Below are 18288 nucleotides of genomic sequence, written 5' to 3' on the forward strand. Positions count from 1 at the left end.
CTTTTCCAATCCATTTCTGAATAAACAAACAACGCAGTTTGCATGCTTCTTCCTTGTCGCATTAGGTCTATTCATTAAGATAATAATTAATGAATGCACGCACAATTATGAACTTGATAAATGTTACAGATATGTTTTGCACAAACAAATGCCTTTCAACTTACATGTGCAAAATTCAGAATTAAATGAATGTGCTGCAATTTGTACAAAAAGAGTCTGTAGTAGCCTACGTGCTTTAGCCATTAAATAAGCACATAGTTTCAAGTTTAAGTTTTGTTTTGAAGAAAGCTTTTCTTTAAAGTGAATTTCGTTTAGTATAAATTGTATCTTAATTTTAATACATTGACACGTGACGTGCTTTATCAAGGGCCCGACCCGACCCGGCCCAAGGACAGTGGCGGGAAATATCGGCCCGATAATATAATTGTAAAAAAATACTTGTTTCAACCAGGGATGTGATTTTTCCGGATTTTCCGACCTGAAAATATGACCTACGTGAATCATGCAGATCTGTAAAAAAAATCTTTTTTGTGGTGTAATCTCACAGCCGTCACCATGGTAACCCGGGACGGAACCACAATCGCCGCGAATCGCGGCCACACCGGGCGGCACGTCAACATGGTTACAGATGGCAGAGAGATGCAATCTTTCCCCGCCCAGCGAGTGCTTGAAGTGCGTCAGAAACAGAGCGCGCGCGCGATCAGTTGTTGGTAATTTGTTGTGTAGCGTGCGCGACGCCGCATCCATATAGACAGCATTGCTTTTTTTTGAGGGCGCTTAACACACAGGCTCGTAGAAACGGGTCTGGCAGCTCGCGCCAGTTCTAGACGCGGTGAAAGTTTCCTGATTGTGACGGATGGCCGAATTTACATGACACATTATAAATGAGCATTATAGTCTGCGATAGATGCAGTGCCAAAAAGAAGAGAAGAGGATAAAAGGGGATAAAGACAGAGGTAAAGTGATGTAGTGAATGAACAGTTTATCTAATTGCATAGGAGTAAGATACTATAATTTCATGGCAGTTATTTTTACCTTAAACTTAATGTTAGCAGTTGTTCTGAGTTCTCTTACGAGAGGTTCTCTCGTATTTGCGTAAGTTTAGCTTACACTACGGGAAAAGTCATCTTTTTCTCGAGATACTTAAGCCAAAAATTATCCTTAATTTTCATTTATTGTCAACGCAGTGCAGCAGGCAGCTAGCAGAGCTAGAGCGGGCAATACTGCGCGCTCATTGGCTGCCGCGCGGCAAATGCTTTAGCCTACCGGTGAGCCCGGCGTGACGTCACGCCCAATGAGGGCGCGCGCGCCCACCAGAATGGGCGGCGTCAGAGCGTATATAAGGAGGGCTCGGAGGCTAAAACTCTTATTTCTGTCTCTTCAGCGAAGCTCTTCGCATCGCTGTTCTCCGAGAGAAGCCGCCGCCGTCGAGAAAGCACCGAGCCAGCTTAGGACAGTGCCTGAGGAAGCCGGACGAATCTTCGCCGCCTTCAGCCTGCCGTGCCAGCTCAGCTATCCGGCGACAATATCCTTTTTCTCACTGTGTTTGCTTTGTATTTACATGCTGTGTGTGTTCGCCGCTGCGACACACACTCTCCCTAAAAGAGAAATTTCATACGAGGCGTTGTTTCAAATGCCTCGCACCTCTCCCCGCTCTCTCTCTCCCTCTGTTCGAGCCGCGCAAACTGCGCCGTTCACAAGGGATGTCAGAGATGTGGATGATTACGGGGCTCGCTCTCTCCCTCTGTTGGAGCCGCGCAAACCGTGCCGCTCACAAGGGATCGCAGACGCGTACGGTCACGGGGCTAGCTTTCTTTACGTTACAAGAAAGCTACCCCGCCCCCGTCTCCCGGCAAAGGAGAAAAGAGTGTTTTAGCCCCGCCGAGGCCAGTCTAACCTCCATCACAAACATATTTCTCAGTCCCCTCCTAAGTCCAGGCTACTGGGAATATCAATACTGCAGTAAACGAGCCTGTTACAGTACACGCACGCCTGCAAACATGACGCTCTCTGGCTGCTCGCCCCTCTCCCCGCGCTCTCTCCCTCTGTTCGAGCCGCGCAGACGGCGCCGCTCACAAGGGATCGCAAAGCTGACGGTCACGGGGTTAGTTTTCTTTATGTTACAAGAAAGCTACTGCCCCCGCGCCCGTCACTCACCGGCGATAGGAGAAAAGAGAGTGTGTGAGTTCCGCCGAGGCTTGACTACCGCCATTCTCACATATTTCTCAGTCCCCTCTAAGTTCAGGCGGCTGGAAATATTAATATTGCAGTAAACGAGCCTGTCACCGTACACGCACGCCTGCAAAACATGATGACGCTCTGGCTACTCGCCCCGCTTCCCGCGCAAACTGCGTCGTTCTCTAGGGATGTCAGAGCGGACGGTCACGAGTAATGTTCAGCACCCCGCGTGCCTCACTCACCGGCGGAAGGAGGAGAGAGAGTGTTTGTAGCCCCGCTGAGGCCGGGCCAATCTCCAATCCTCATACGTTTCTCAGTCCCCTCTAAGTTCAGGCGGCTGGAAATGTTAATACTGCAGTAACGAGCCTGTTATAATACACGCACGTCTGCACGCTAACGTCGACGCACTCTCATATGTATTCTTCCCCTGTGGCTCAGTGGCAGAATAACAGGCTTTCGCGCCAGAGACCCGTGTTCGATCCTGGCTCTGGCGGCAAAAAAAAAAAGTGAACCCGCCCCTCGCACCCTCCAGCCCCGTGGCCGATTCCGGTGAGGAGAGACCTTCTCTCTCAAGCCCGAGGCTCAATTCTACATCCCCATCCAGAGCACTGGTCTCTGCATGCGTGGGTAATCAACAGATATTCGTTGATCTGCCAGAAGGGGTAGTTAACACGATCGCGCAGTCCAGAGCTCCCTCGACTTTGAACTTCCTCCAAGAGCTCTTGGACGCGGGCAGGTCCCCCTCCACGCTCAAGGTTTATGTTGCGGCGATTGCTGCGTTCGCCGACTCGGCGCGCGGCCGCGCATTGGGAAGAAATGAACTCATTACCCGCTTCCTCCGAGGGGCCAGGAGATTGAACCCTCCACGGCCGCCTTCGGTACCTATATGGGATCTGTCTTTGGTCCTAGAGCCCCTAAAAGCTTATCCCTTCGAACCCCTGGACTCTACGGAGTTGAAATACCTGACGTTTAAAACCGTTTTTCTGTTAGCCCTGGCTTCAGTGAAACGCGTGGGCGACTTACATGCGCTATCAGTTAGCGCGGCGTGTCTTGAGTTTGGACCTAATGACTCGTTGGTCATTCTCAAACCAAAGCACGGCTATGTCCCCAAAGTGTTGGGTACTCCGTTCAGAGCTCAAGTTATTTCCCTCTCAGCCCTGCCGTCCGGCAGTGGGGATGACAGTAGCCTCCTTTGCCCTGTCAGGGCCCTAAGGTGTTATGTCACACGCTCCGCCGCCTTCAGGCTCTCGGAGCAGCCCTTTATCTCGTTTGGTGGGCGCACCAAGGGTCTCGCCGCCTCGAAAAAGACGCTATCCAGATGGATAGTGGACGCTATTGCAGCAGCCAAAGACCTGCAGTGCCCTTTGGGCATACGGGCTCATTCCACCAGAGGCATGGCCTCGTCGTGGGCATGGTCCAGCGGAATTTCCATTCATGACATTTGTACGATGGCGGGCTGGGCCTCCCCCTCTACATTTGTTAGGTTCTATAACCTGGAAGTTCCCGCCCTGCAGGCTAAACTTCTATCAGTCTAAGTCGGGTCTACGTCCTGCTTATGTGTGCACAGGCTAGTTACTCGATTTAGCTCTCCTGGTCGAGCTGCACTTTAGGGCATGTCAGTGATATATAGACCGGCCACACCCCTCTATTTTTTCCCTATGTGTGCTTATGGACACGTGTTGGCCCGCCCCGCTGGCCACCTGTTCTTCCACTTCTATGCTCCTCGGGCTTACCGGGAGTTATATGTGGATGCAAGGCGCGCACGGCGTTGACAATGAGGTTCCCGTAGCGTAAGCTAAACTTACGCAAATACGAGAGAACCTCTCGTAAGAGAACGATACTGGTTACTCACGTAACCTCGGTTCTCTCTAGAAGAGGGAACGAGTATTTGCATTCCCTGCCGTGCTCGCGCCACGAGCTCATGTCGCTTCATTCGACAGAAACCAGAGTTTTAGCCTCCGAGCCTTCCTTATATACGCTCTGACGCCGCCCATTCTGGTGGGCTGTGACGCGCGAGGGCGCGGCGTGATGTCACGCCGGGCTCACCGGTAGGCTAAAGCAGTTGCCGCGCGGCAGCCAATGAGCGCGCAGTATTGCCCGCTCTAGCTCTGCTAGCTGCCTGCTGCACTGCGTTGACAATAAATGAAAATTAAGGATAATTTTTGGCTTCAGTATCTCGAGAAAAAGATGACTTTTAAGCTAAACTTACGTAAATACTCGTTCCCTCTTCTAGAGAGAACCGAGGTTACGTGAGTAACCAGTATCGTTCTCCAGACTGTGTGATTTTGTTACAATCATGTCAGTTTTAAGACGCATTTTTTATTATCACTTTTTATTAATGTTTACCCTACAGTTGTGCAGTTTTGGGGGGAATACAGTACAGGCCAAAAGTTTGGAAACATTACTATTTTTAATGTTTTTGAAAGAAGTTTCTTCTGCTCATCAAGCCTGCATTTATTTGCTCAAAAATACAGATTTTTTTTTTTTAATATTGTGATATATTATTACAATTTAAAATAATTGGTTTTCAATTTATTATACTTTAAATTATAATTTATTTCTGTGAAGCAAAGCTGAATTTTCAGGATCATTACTCCAGTCTTCAGCATGTGACATCCGGTCTATCACATGATCCTTTAGAAATCATTCTAATATTCTGATTTATTATGAGTGTTGGAAACAGTTCTGCTGCCTAAAATATTTGATGAATAAAAGGTTAAAAAGAACTGCATTTATTCAAAATAAAAAAAATATTTTCTAATAATATAAATCTTCTTTACTATCACTTTTTATCAATTTAACACATCCTTGCTGAATAAAAGTATTGATTTATTTCAAAAAAAGAAAGAAAAAAATTACTGAACCCAAATTACTGACCAGTAGTGTATATTGTTACAAAATATTTCTTTCTTTTTTTTTTAATTCTTCTTCTTTTTATTTTTTATTTTAATTGTATTACTTTTTATTCATCAAAGTATCCTAAAAGTATCACAGGTTATTAAAAAATATTAAGCAGCAGAACTGTTTCCAACTTTGATAATGAATCATCATATTAGAATGATTTCTAAAGGACTGCAGTAATGAAAATCCTGAAAATTCAGCTTTGCATCACAGAAATAAATGATAATTTAAAGTATAGGCTAATAAATGGAAAACCAATTATTTTAAATTGTAATAATATATCACAATATTGCATTTTTTTTGTTATGTTGTTATGTGTCATACTCATGACATAAGTTGGATTTTCAGTATATTTTCCTGCTTTTTTGTCCTTAGCCAATCACATGCCTGATCAACCAATTGCCTGGATTTAATACATAAAAAGCAATATAGCAGACATTATAATCATGACATGAAGTCGCCTGCGCGCCGCGGTCACCTACACCATTTGAAACTCGTAACACACACTGTCACCGAATTTACAAATGCACATCTTGCTTGTTGCTCACACACATGTTTAAATAACAATATGTTGAAGTAACATTATTAATAATAATTTATCTTTAAGAATATTTGATTGAATGCTGAATGTTGTGCTTGTTTAATTTAATAAAATTAAAACTTTAATTGTGATAATTAAAATAATTGAATATTGAATATTGAGTGGCCAATTTTTGCTCATTTATTAATAGTATGTATATAATATAGCCTATATAGCCTAGCTGCGCAGCTCCCCCCGTAGCCTTAATAATCTAGCACAGCAGCACCTGCTTAAAAAAATTCTGGCGCCGCCCCTGGTTATAACGGCCCACGTATTAAAAATGGTCGGGTTTAAATCTGGCTCGGGCTCATAATTACAGTGAACGTGTCGGGTCGGGCCGGGCTCGGACACAACGGGCTCGGGTTGGGTCGGGCTTGATTTGTTGGGCCCGATTTAAGCTCTAACCCACGCTCTATTATAGTCTTTCAGGCCCTTCTAAAAAAGAAAAGTGAAAAAAAAATAAACACAGAGCTCCTCTGACCCTTATTTCTGAAGGCATTATTGTCTCGCGCGATCTGATGCGATATTTTGGCTGTCATGGACAGTCATTTTAATAATTCAAATGAGGGGCGCGTTGATTGGTGGCAGGAAGGAGGGGGGTTGACACCGCAGGTAACTTCAGCATATCATTCCAAAATTACATCATGGCGCAAGTTGTGAATGAACCCGACCTGGCCGCGACCTACGGAATTCATGATGATCTCAGTCATTTGTTGTTTGCAAAGTAGCAGCCATTCCCCATGTTTACCTCGAAGCTAATACTCCCGCTAGCATACAATAGCCGCATTAGCAGTTAGCTGCTGTTTGTTACACACAGTAGAGCAATAAAAACACAGTCTTACCGTTTCAATTGCAGGCAAGTCTATGATTGTTGGAATGGCCCCTTTTTCCTGAGCTTCGATGCCAACTTCGCCTGATATTGCCCCAAATTTGTGAAGGATTCCGGCGTAAAATGATTAGCACAGACACCTAACGTTAAGCCAGTGGGAAGGGTTGTAGGAACCGCGTCATTAAAAATGAATTTAATCCACTGGTCCCTGATAGCTTGGTCCGTTCTTGGGAGAGAAAACACATTTACATGTTGATTCTGGCAGTCAACCACAGAGCAACTCACGTGTGCACTACGTTTCTGCATCTTTCTCGACTGAACTGAATATGAGGGGGAGAGGGGCAGGGCGGGCTTCCTGCAGCATAGGTCTGCGGTGTCCATATATGGTATATCCTGCCCTGTCTTGACGTCAAGTCGGCGCAGAAATTAAAATCTCGTATTTGAGTGCGCGTGCACGTGGGCTGGTTTACGAACCCAGGGGTAAACAAACGCTTCACTTTTAAATATCGGCTTCCCGGCCAATGTATAATCGTTAGGCAATCATAACATACATTGATTCTCGTGGAAAAGTGAAAATTACTTTAAAATTCAATTGCTTTATTTTTGTCCTTGCTTATAGACGAGGTTGACAGAAGTAAGACACTTTCGTTCCAACAGAGGATGAAATGTGCCGTTATCTATGAGTGTTGAGTGACGTAATATCCCTATTAAGTGGACGCGTGGAAGAGACGTGAGACTGAAAGCACTGAAAAGCCCTCGCGCTGCTCATATGCTGAGAGTGCGATAATACAGTAGAGCTGTGCGATTAATCTTTAAAAGACTGTGATCTCGATTCAAACACCCACATGATTTTCTTCCAATTCGTCTGTCAATTCAACTTTGACAAAATCATATAGCAACATTCAAAGCTGTGTCGACGTCATGAAACAGTCTTTTTATAGTACCATTATTAGTGTGATGCAATAATTAAAGTTATCATAGAAGTACTTGGATAAAAGTTTAAAGTTCAAATATAAACACTGATGTCTACGATAACGATGAAAATCTGACGATAACGATCAAAATCAGCTTTTGATAGAAACTTGGCGCATTTATCGATTACATTGTTTCATGGGCGTCGGAAGCAAAAAAAAAGTGGGTGGGTCCTCCCCCAGAAAAATGTTACTAATAAAATTTCATGTATTCTGATGCCTTTTAATTAAACAAGTAAACTAAACTCGCCTCCTCGTCATGCATTAAATGCACAGCTATCCGTGGATTAACCTGCTGATACCATGGTCATTTGCCAGCATTGACAACTTAAAGCGATGTTTGCAATATTTGACTGGAAGGGTACAACGGGCGTTTTTTTCGTCAGTTGCGGCTTGTTGAGAAATATAATGTAGCGATTCAGCGGAAATGGAGTTTAATTCATTAGGGCATTCCTCAAGTGGAATGGATTTGACTGACGACGCTCTGAAAAGCGAACAGACATATGCGCTGAATGTAAAAGTCCAATAGAGCATCACAGTCCCGCCCACAGCCGGTGCCGGAAGTAAAAATTCAATACAATTTCTCCATTGACAGTTGGGGTATAAGCCATAAAAACGTAACCATACATGGTAGACTTAAAACCAGCTACGGCTGTACTAAGCGATTGTATATGCTCATATAACCGCCAAAAGTTCATGGGGTACTAACCTTGTTTTGAGATAAATGCCTTTTATTCGCAATGTCTTGGAGAAGTACTTCATTACCCACAATCCTGAACAATCCCACAATCCCACAGTGATGCATCTGATTGGTGGAGCTCGTGTAACTGTCTGGTTAAACCCCGCGAAAGTCCTTGAAGACTGAAGATCATTAAAAAAAAAAAGAACCTGTGTTGCGTTTTTTGCACGGTAGATTTATCAGTGCAATCATGATCTCTTGGCTGCCATGATGGCTTTTTTCAAGGAGGAAAACAAAAGTGTTAAAAGGGGTGAAAACCACAGGGATTAAAGTTCTCCGTCGCTACGACGGATTTCCGTTAATTGCAGCAAGTCTATGGAGATAGGTCTGACTGCAGAACCGCAGAACCATACGTCATAGCAGTGTGAGGACGACAGCGCCAGCCTGACAGTCTGGAGCCGGAAGTGGGCGCAGCAAGGCATTTAAACGATTTAATTGAAAATGTTATATCTCAAATATGATAAAATATAAGAATTATGTTTTGTCCTATTAACAAAATACAATAAACTACTATTAACAAATGTTAATCGTTTTTAAAAAGTTAAAATTATACTTTATCCATTTGTTTTGTTGAGTCAAATGATTAACAATATAATTTGAACAAAGCTTGAAACAAAAAAAAGAATGATATGAAAACAAAGGTTGAGCGTTTGAACATTTTTTTTAATTGCTCCAAATAAATAATAGTTATTAAATAAAAATACAAAATCGAACTAAATAATAAATAAGTTATACATAATAAAATAAAATCAAAGAAAATAAATCTTATAAAAGTTATGCAGGCACACATTTAACAATAATTCTCAAGTGAAAAATAAATCAAATAAATAAAAACTCCATACAAATGGAGTTAATCCTGAGGCGCTTTTCATCTCCTTTAACTCCAACCCTAATCAAACTTATCCTATGTGTTTGCATGTTTAATGGGATGCATTCATAGATATGAAATATTATTATTATAACAAAATATAAATACAGAAATATATAATTGTTTGTGTTTTGTAAGCTTAAGTTTCAGTGTGGATTGTTTGTGTAACCTTTAGACGTTAATGAAGATAATTTAATATTTTGTCTAAATCATGCAGAAAACCACCTAATTCCAAAGGGATTACTATTAAATATGTGTACCTTGAAATGCAATGCAAGTCGCTTTGGATAAAAGCATCTGCCAAATGGATAAATGTAAAATAATATCTATTGCCTCTGTATTTTAAAAAATAACTCCAGATGTTCATACCTCCACGAACAACAGCCTTTTTAAAGTGGATTTTAATGTGATTATTCAATTTGTCCCGTTTTGTCTGTTTAAAAATACTGCTATCACAAAAATGGCAGTGAACATTTCTGCAGCATGTTGTGCATTGCTCCAAAGGTGTTAGCGCTGAACCTCTCTGAATTATGTGCTTCTGTAGGTGAAATAAAATACAATTAATGCAATTCTCATGGTCAGAAAATGTAACAAATGCTATAAAATGCAACGCTTAACAACAAATTAAATCACAAACCATAAATATGTAACCTAACAAAGTGATACAATCCAACTGTAAAATAACAATACATGATCAAGTGCCATCGTCACAATTCTCACTTAACTTAGTCACATCAAGTCACCTTTATTTATATAGCACTTTTTACAATACAGATTGTTTCAAAGCAGCTTTACACGGATCATAGGAAAATAATGCAACAAAGTTTGTCTCGGCAGATCTAGAACAAAATAGTGTCATAATCCAGCTTAAGTAGGTTCACTGTTGATTCATTTCTGTTGTAAAAAAGTTATTCATTCAGTTAACGTTAATTAATCTATAACGTTACGTTAGCCATTCAGGAGAAAACTGTGATGTTATCATCCAGCTCAGTTCAATTCTCATATAATGGTGTCAATGACAGATCAATAGTAGCCTATTGTTGAATATTAACTTACAAAATACTTAGAGCCGTTTTGTATAAGCGTAACGTTAAGTATGTTGTATCCAACAAAGATATAACTTATTTTTAGCTTCTTCTCTTCTTTTTCTTGTTCTATGTGTTAAACATGAACTCCGTCCACTTCCGGCATCAGACTTTGACCCCGCCCACTTCCGGCATCAGACTGTCAGGCTGGAGCCGTCATCCTCACACTGTTATGACGTATGGTTCTGCGGTTCTGCAGTTGGTCATTATTGAGTCTATGACGGATTTCCGTCAATTGCAGGGTTCCAGTCTGTCCTTAATGTCTTAAATTCACTTTTCATAATTTTAAGGCTGTAAATAGGCTTTCATTTCTCAAATAGTGTAATAAATGTCTTAATTTTAGTTTGAATAGGTAATCGCTCCCCGGGCGCCACACAAAGGCTGCCCGCTGCTCTGGGTGTGTGTATCCACGTTTGCAGTGTGTGTGTGTTAACTACTCACTACTCTGCTCCTAATGTGTGTGCATTAACTTGGATGGGTTAAATGCAGAGGTCAAATTCCAAGTATGGGTTACCATACTTGGCCGTGTTATGGAAATTTTACATTTAGATGTGTTCTTTTTACTTAGATGTTTTTTTTACTTCTAGATGTGTATCACTTGTATTAACATTGAACATTTAACATTGAACATTTATTTGTACTCATGAAGCATTATTAAAGATATATAACCAAGCTTTTAGAAAATGCATAAGTTAGGACAAGCTTGCAGGAACAAAATGTTTTGGGTGATAGACGGCTTAGTAGAAATAGACTGTGTACAACAAAATGTCAAAGTGACCTATTGTACTTCAAGTGTGAAAAGTATGTGCGCAGCTTTGATAAAATTAAAGATAGACAAAATGTGTGAAAAGGAGCAGCTAAAAACAGGAAACTTCTGCAGACATGGTAATTGTTCTGTCTAAGATAAAATTGATGTTAGATAGGAGGTCTTGAACAAAGATATTTCCTTTTAAGGTAACCAAGGCGATCTTTTGAGACAGATGCAGCTATCAGGATGTATTGGGGGTATATAAGCTTGGCAAAGGGAACTAACCCCTGGCCCTTCCATATCAGACTCTGACTGATGTGTGAACTGCCTTTCTTGCAAGAAATAAAGATCTTTATAACTTTTGAAATCTCCAGCTGTTTTCCAATTATTATTTAAAGTCGTGAAAGTAATTTCCACGACAAATGGCGACGAGGGAGGATGGGATGCAGTGAACCAACGTCGGCGTGAGTGAGAAGGAACAATTTTGACTGATCATCCCGAGAGAGCATACTCTGCGGCTCAATATCCTCAATTTGAAGGAGAGAGAATTGTTCTACTCATCGCGACGACCGAGGTGAACGCACTCCTAGAAAAGAACTCACAAGGTCATCAAAAGACGGTGAGAGTTATTTACGTAGTAAATAAGAAAATTAATTGCGTATTTGAATATTTTTCCTAAAAGGGTCAGGATTTTGGAATAAGAAATTTGGAATAAGAAAGTAATTTCCAAAAAGGGTTTGAGAATAAGTAAATAAGTAATTTGATTTGATAGTAATTTCTCAAATGCCATGTATTAATTGCTTTCCCAAAAGGGCCAGAGTTTGAGAAGAGAATAAGCCGGAAAGTAATTTCTCAAACACCAAACGGGTGCTTGTTTGAAATAAGCCTGATAGTAATTTTCAAACATTTAGTGTAGAAGCACTTGTTTGGGGAAAGACCTACATCGACGGATGCAGGCATTTTTTGAAAGTCCTATATTGACGAATGTAGGCAGGTGCGTGGAGGCCACGCTGGGGAAAGAATTAATACAGTGAATATAGTGCGTGGAGACCACACAAAGGATAAATTTAAATACGCAAATGTAAATACTGTTGAGTAAAATTAGTGCAAAAATGGATAATGATAAAGAGTTGGAGACAGTGGATTTCTCAAAAGGGAACGTGGTGACATCATAGGATACCACAGTTAATTAAATTGTACAGATTTAATGTGTGTTTAATGTCTGAGTGTAAGCCATCTGCAAAAGACAAAGGAAAATTGGACAAAAAACAAATCCAAAAAGAAAGGAAAATGGAAAAAAAAGGAAATTATGACTTTGATTGTCGAATTATAGATTTATGGTTAAATGAGGCAATTTCCAGACAAAGAAACTCTGTAATTAAACATGAACAATTGCCTAATTTAACTGTATGATCTGGAAAATGGACAACCTCCAGAAGTGCCACAGGGCATCTGGTAAAGGAACCATATACAGCAGATTTGTCTTGTCAGATTGGTGATCGCTCATTTTCTCATGCTTTTCTTGTGACTAATACCTGTCCTTGTAATCTTCTGGGAAGAGATTTGATGTGTAAACTAAAGGTGAATTTGTATTGTGATGACAGTGGCCTCACTGCTGATATGACTGCTGAATGCCAACTGAAATATTATATGTTTTTGAATGGAGCACTCCTCAGTGTGGTCTTCAAAACAAAGCCACAAATAGGATGCCTCCTGACCATGATTTCATGGAAGAAAGTGATTTGCATTGCACATGTCATGTTAGCAGTTGAGCCAGATGAAATTTTTGCTGGAAAATGGTCTGAACTAGAGATTGAGGAACTGAAAACCTCAGAGTTAGTTTGGTCAGATAAATGGTGTGCTGTAAAGGTTGAATTGACTGATAGCCAAGCATCACTGTATGATGTGGAGGGGGCCGTCCCTCACATCTCTTTAGCTAAACCACAGACTGCAGAGTGGAGAGAATTGGGGCTTTTTGTGAAACAATGTGACTCACTAAAAGATTGGTGGCCAACCACTGACAAAAATGTGTGGCAATCTGAGAGCACAGGGTTTTACAAACAGTCACTAAGAAAAAATATTAAGGTAATCAGAACTGTTGAAGTTATGTGTGATAGTACAATGAAGAAATTGATAAAATTACAAGTCATAATAATAGGAATATGCATTCTGTGATAATTAGGAAATTTTGAGTCATAAATAAACTAGACTTTAATTATGTATTCATGTAGATGAGATATATAAAACCAAGCGACAGGTGCTCTTAAAGTGATGAATAAATAGCTCTATATGAAGGCGTCTAGAATTTGTATCCCGTTATCCCTGGGAGACAGTGTCAGTGTACAGTGACAGTATTTGTTGTGCATTGTGCATAGTATGATAATGAAATTGAGTGTCCAATTTAAATAGAAATTGTGATTTGAAAAAGCACATAACAGACATATTAGAGCCATTTTATTTTGTTTTCTTGAAAAAAGTAGAAAAGACAAAGAATTATTTTGGTTTACATTATACACTGTATTAATTAGAGGAGTTTTCCTGTGTTTTTTCTGCGTCTTTGCAAAGAAGAAGTGCTTGCTTTTTTCCGCAATGAAGGACTAAGCTTTTTAATAAATTGAGGAATTGCTGTGTTATAAACCATAAGAGACTATTGGAAATTAAGCTGTTTAATTTGATTTTTTGCGGTTCTCTGAGTGTTCAAGATTTCAGACAGCTGCCTTGAAAAGTGGGATGACTGCAGAAAAATAAAGGAAGTGGGGCCTGCAGCCGCTCTCCTGAAAGAGGAAGTTGACACTTCTGAGAGGGGTCACATGGGGAGACTGAGACAGTGCAAAGGTGACAATTCACTTGAGACTTTTCCTAAAGACAATTTTGCCATGCATTATGAAATTTTGTGGCAGGATGGATCAAAAGTCAGACCGAGGAGAGTGCCAACAGCCTGACGATCCAATGTATCAGCCTGAAGTTCAACTGAATGACAATCCACACAGAAAGACAATCAGCCTTGTGGACCAGGTGCTGCATTTTCAATGATCACTACAGAGACCGTTTCAAATTTAGTTATTATGTAACTTGATTGTTTTTGATTGTCCACTGGTTTCAGCAATTCGTCATTTTTCTGTTTAAACTAACTCTTTGAATCTGCTTTCAATAGGTACCAGTAACAGCTCTTCTGCAGGAAGTTCAATAGCGGAAGTTAACATTCAGTTAAAACTGAGGCTGGATATGGCAGTGAGAGTTATGTAAAAGCATTAATAGGTTATTGACATTGCAGAATTCTTTGGAGAAGAAAAATACAATAATAGGCCACAAGGCTTCTAAAGAGAAATTATGACTAGAAAAGCAAAAATATTGGTCACTCCATTCCATTTAAAAGGTAATTTTCTAGATTCAATAGAAACAATGTTTTCTAATTCTAAACTTTTGAAATCACATGCTGTCATCGCCAGGGGTACGAGATGGAAATGTTTTTTTTTTCCTTTTTGTCCATGAATCAAATATTGTTTGAAGATTTCTAAATATTCTTTTAAATAGCTATGAGCAACAGCAAAAGTGGAAAATTGAAATTGTGCAAAGAATGACAAATTGCATTTGGGAAATTAAAACGGATTCTCTCAACTGCAATTGTAGGTCTATACGATTACTATTTAGAAGTGTTTATTCTATTTGTTTTGAAAAGTTAGGTTTACGTTCACTGTGTAAACTCAATCACATGGCGACTGCATCGGACAATTTATATCCTAACGTTCAGACACTGTTGCAAGGGGAATGCCACAGTGTGTCTACGTTCAGTAGTTTCTGTCGTCGTCGAACATTGTTACCGTTCATATTTGGTGGTATTCCACTCCTAATAAATATATGTTCCCCATTCAGTTCATAAACTGCTAAGGCAGACAAGAATGAATGAATGAAAGAATGAATTAATCTCTGGCCAGAGAGGGGTGTGTGGAGTGTGTGAAAGTGAGTGTGTGAATTATGGTGTTCAGAGACATAGATGATGCCAATCAAAACAGCTGTATCTAAACAGATAAAATATGACCCAACAGGGAAAAAAATATTCCCAATAAAATAACAACCATGGATGAATTTGGCTAACTATTGTGGTATGGGTTATTGTTGTGGCAGAAATAAACAATGCCACACCTGCGCAGCGTATAACTTTGGGAAGGTAGAGAGCCCTGTCTACCCCATGTTTAACTTTTTCCTTTTTACAGGATGTCATGATGGATCTCATCGAACAGAACTGATTCTGTTCCAAATGTATATTGTCTTGTTACTGTTTAACATGAAATTTCACAGGTCTCATCAAAAAAAAAAAAGGACGACGGGCCAGACAAGCAGATGAGTCTGGCGACATGATACATGTTGTCACTAAAAAAAATACTCAAGGTCTCCATTCACAGGTTGTTCTTGTGGTTCACTCCACAAACAAGGTCCCATCTGGGGTGCGGTGACACCTCCGTCCAAGCATCACGACTTAAACTACACCAAACAGCCCTCAACAACCCCAAACGCCGACACCAACGACAACGCACAGCGTCAAGTGAGGGGCAAAGGACGTGCTAGTAACTTTCCTCCCTTGCCAGCGTGGGAAAGCCCATTGCAACGGTTCGCAAAGAATCACCCTGGTGAAGATGGAACATCCATGGGGCAACGAGATGATCAACACATCTGGAGGAAGATGTGAACCAACTAATGACTGAGAATAGATATAGATCTCATGATTTGAAAAATTACTAATTAATTTGAATATTTCAGGTACACGTAAATTAAGAAGAGGAAAATATCTTAATTCTATAGAGTATAGGGACTCTAAATAGGTAACTTACTGTAAAAATAATAAATAATCTTGGGACTATTTTTTGAAGAAACTTGAGGGGTTTTAGAACCCCAATTCAGATATCATAGATGCAACAAAAAAATTAATAGGGGTAATAATTGTTCTCTAATAAGAGAGGATAAGTTACTTTGCCGGACTAGGTCCGAATAGATAATAGGGTAAACTTCTATAGCGATGAATGAATGACTAAATTAAATATTTTTTAGGTGTTTCCATTTGTTGAAATAGCAAAAGAAAAAGAAAAACTTTCAAAAGGAGATTGATTTTTGGGAAACATATTTAATTTCTGAATTATTATTAGTTGAACGGCTTTATAGCATAACCAAATCTCCAACTTAAAGATTTTAATGATTTAATGAAGCCCAGAGCATTAATTAAAACAAATTATGTAGGGGGCACAAAGTTAAAACCTAGACCAAGAACAATGTAACACATTTGAATTTAACACAGTTGAAATGTTCAATTTAAAAACTAAAATGAATCTAAACAGTTAAGACATTTCAGTGAAATAGAATATTTGCTCATAAAGCAAAATTCTAAAAAGCTTTCTTAATTCAAAATAAAGTTACAGATTTAATGATCTGGATCAATGGATCCATTATGAACTATTCCGCATTGCCAACAAATAGAGGCAGGACATGTTATGTCCATCAGTTAATTCGGGAAAAATAGGATTTTAGGATAGGTGATTAATGATTAAATGGCACATCAGCAGCTAAAGCTATTCTCATGGCAACAGCTGGGTGAGAGATAATTTTAAAAATAATGACATTGTTTGAAACAAAATAATACAGTTATTGATATTTGTGTTAAAGATAAACATGAAAAGATTATATAATTCTTTGGTTAGATTTTATTACACAGATCCTTAAATAGATCTGACTAAGTAAAACAATCGCCTACTTGAAAATAAGGTTAAAAAAATGGTTAATCAGCAGGTATCAGCCTGTTAAAGGCCTAATAGATCAATGTGATTCGAAATTTAGCAAAGGATAATGAAACTTGATTCAAAGTTAAAAGGCAATGTACTATGGTATGTTTAGTTTTTTACTGAAAATAGAATTAGATTGCTTGAAGATAGAATGTTGGGAAGAAGATGAAGAATATGAGAAGATGGTATGTGTATGTGGTAACATTGCAAACAGGTGGTATTTTAATTACAACTTAGGATGCTAATTAAAGGAATATTTGACAGGTATTATAAAGTGAAAGGCCAAACCAGGCAACTATGATTATGGAGAAGTAAATGTCAAAATTGTGTGTATGTTCTTTGAATGAACATGGGGTGGAGTGTTATGGAAATTTTACATTTAGATGTGTTCTTTTTACTTAGATGTTTTTTTTACTTCTAGATGTGTATCACTTGTATTAACATTGAACATTTAACATTGAACATTTATTTGTACTCATGAAGCATTATTAAAGATATATAACCAAGCTTTTAGAAAATGCATAAGTTAGTACAAGCTTGCAGGAACAAAATGTTTTGGGTGATAGACGGCTTAGTAGAAATAGACTGTGTACAACAAAATGTCAAAGTGACCTATTGTACTTCAAGTGTGAAAAGTATGTGCGCAGCTTTGATAAAATTAAAGATAGACAAAATGTGTGAAAAGGAGCAGCTAAAAACAGGAAACTTCTGCAGACATGGTAATTGTTCTGTCTAAGATAAAATTGATGTTAGATAGGAGGTCTTGAACAAAGATATTTCCTTTTAAGGTAACCAAGGCGATCTTTTGAGACAGATGCAGCTATCAGGATGTATTGGGGGTATATAAGCTTGGCAAAGGGAACTAACCCCTGGCCCTTCCATATCAGACTCTGACTGATGTGTGAACTGCCTTTCTTGCAAGAAATAAAGATCTTTATAACTTTTGAAATCTCCAGCTGGTTTCCAATTATTATTTAAAGTCGTGAAAGTAATTTCCACGACAGCCGTCACGTGTCACTTTCACTTTCACTAAATTAAGGAAAGACGCTTATTCACCCTGCTGAGGGGGATGTGATCAAAGCCTGGAGTGGAGCAAAAGCACGTTCCTCTCTCCACTCTAAGCACTCTGTAATAACTTCGCTCATGGTCCACTCCGGGTTTTCAATTACGCTCACGGAAAGTGCACGTCAGGCTACAGTTGAGCGCTGAGGTAGAACTATATTAAGTCAAGTCAAGTCAAGTCAAGTGTATTTATATAGCGCTTTTCACAATACAGATTGCATCAAAGCAGCTTCACAGCATTAAACCAAAATAACACAACAAGGTTGTTTCTAGTGTAATTTATTGATTGATAAAATTAAATTAATATCCCCAAAATATCCCCAACTGAGCAAGCCAAAGGCAACAGTGGCAAGGAACCGAAAACTCCATCAAGTGACCAGTTGTTATATTACAGTTGAGCGCTGAGGTAGAGAACTATATTACAGTTACTATAGAAGAGGTAGAACTATATTACGCTGAGGTAGAAATATATTACAGTTGAGCGCTGAGGTAGAGAACTATATTTCAGTAACTGAAATATAGTTCTCTACCTCAGCGCTCATAATGCAGGTAGGGC

General features: G+C 39.6%; 1 protein-coding gene across 2 annotated transcripts in view; it reads left to right on the forward strand.

The window, feature by feature from the left end:
* LOC311066118 (tumor necrosis factor receptor superfamily member 14-like) overlaps positions 1–18288 on the forward strand; it is a 67124-nt gene that overhangs the window by 4500 nt on the left and 44336 nt on the right. The window contains exon 9 of one of the 2 annotated variants that reach the window (XM_084087123.1): positions 7059–12892. The exons of the other annotated variant lie outside the window; for it this stretch is intronic. The gene's annotated coding sequence lies outside the window, so the exon portion shown is untranslated. Of the gene's footprint in view, positions 1–7058; positions 12893–18288 lie in introns of those variants that run through there. 2 annotated transcript variants of the gene reach the window in all.

This window comes from Abramis brama, assembly GCF_963993115.1.
Source record: "Abramis brama genome assembly, chromosome: 16".
In the NCBI taxonomy this organism is placed as follows: domain Eukaryota; kingdom Metazoa; phylum Chordata; class Actinopteri; order Cypriniformes; family Leuciscidae; genus Abramis; species Abramis brama.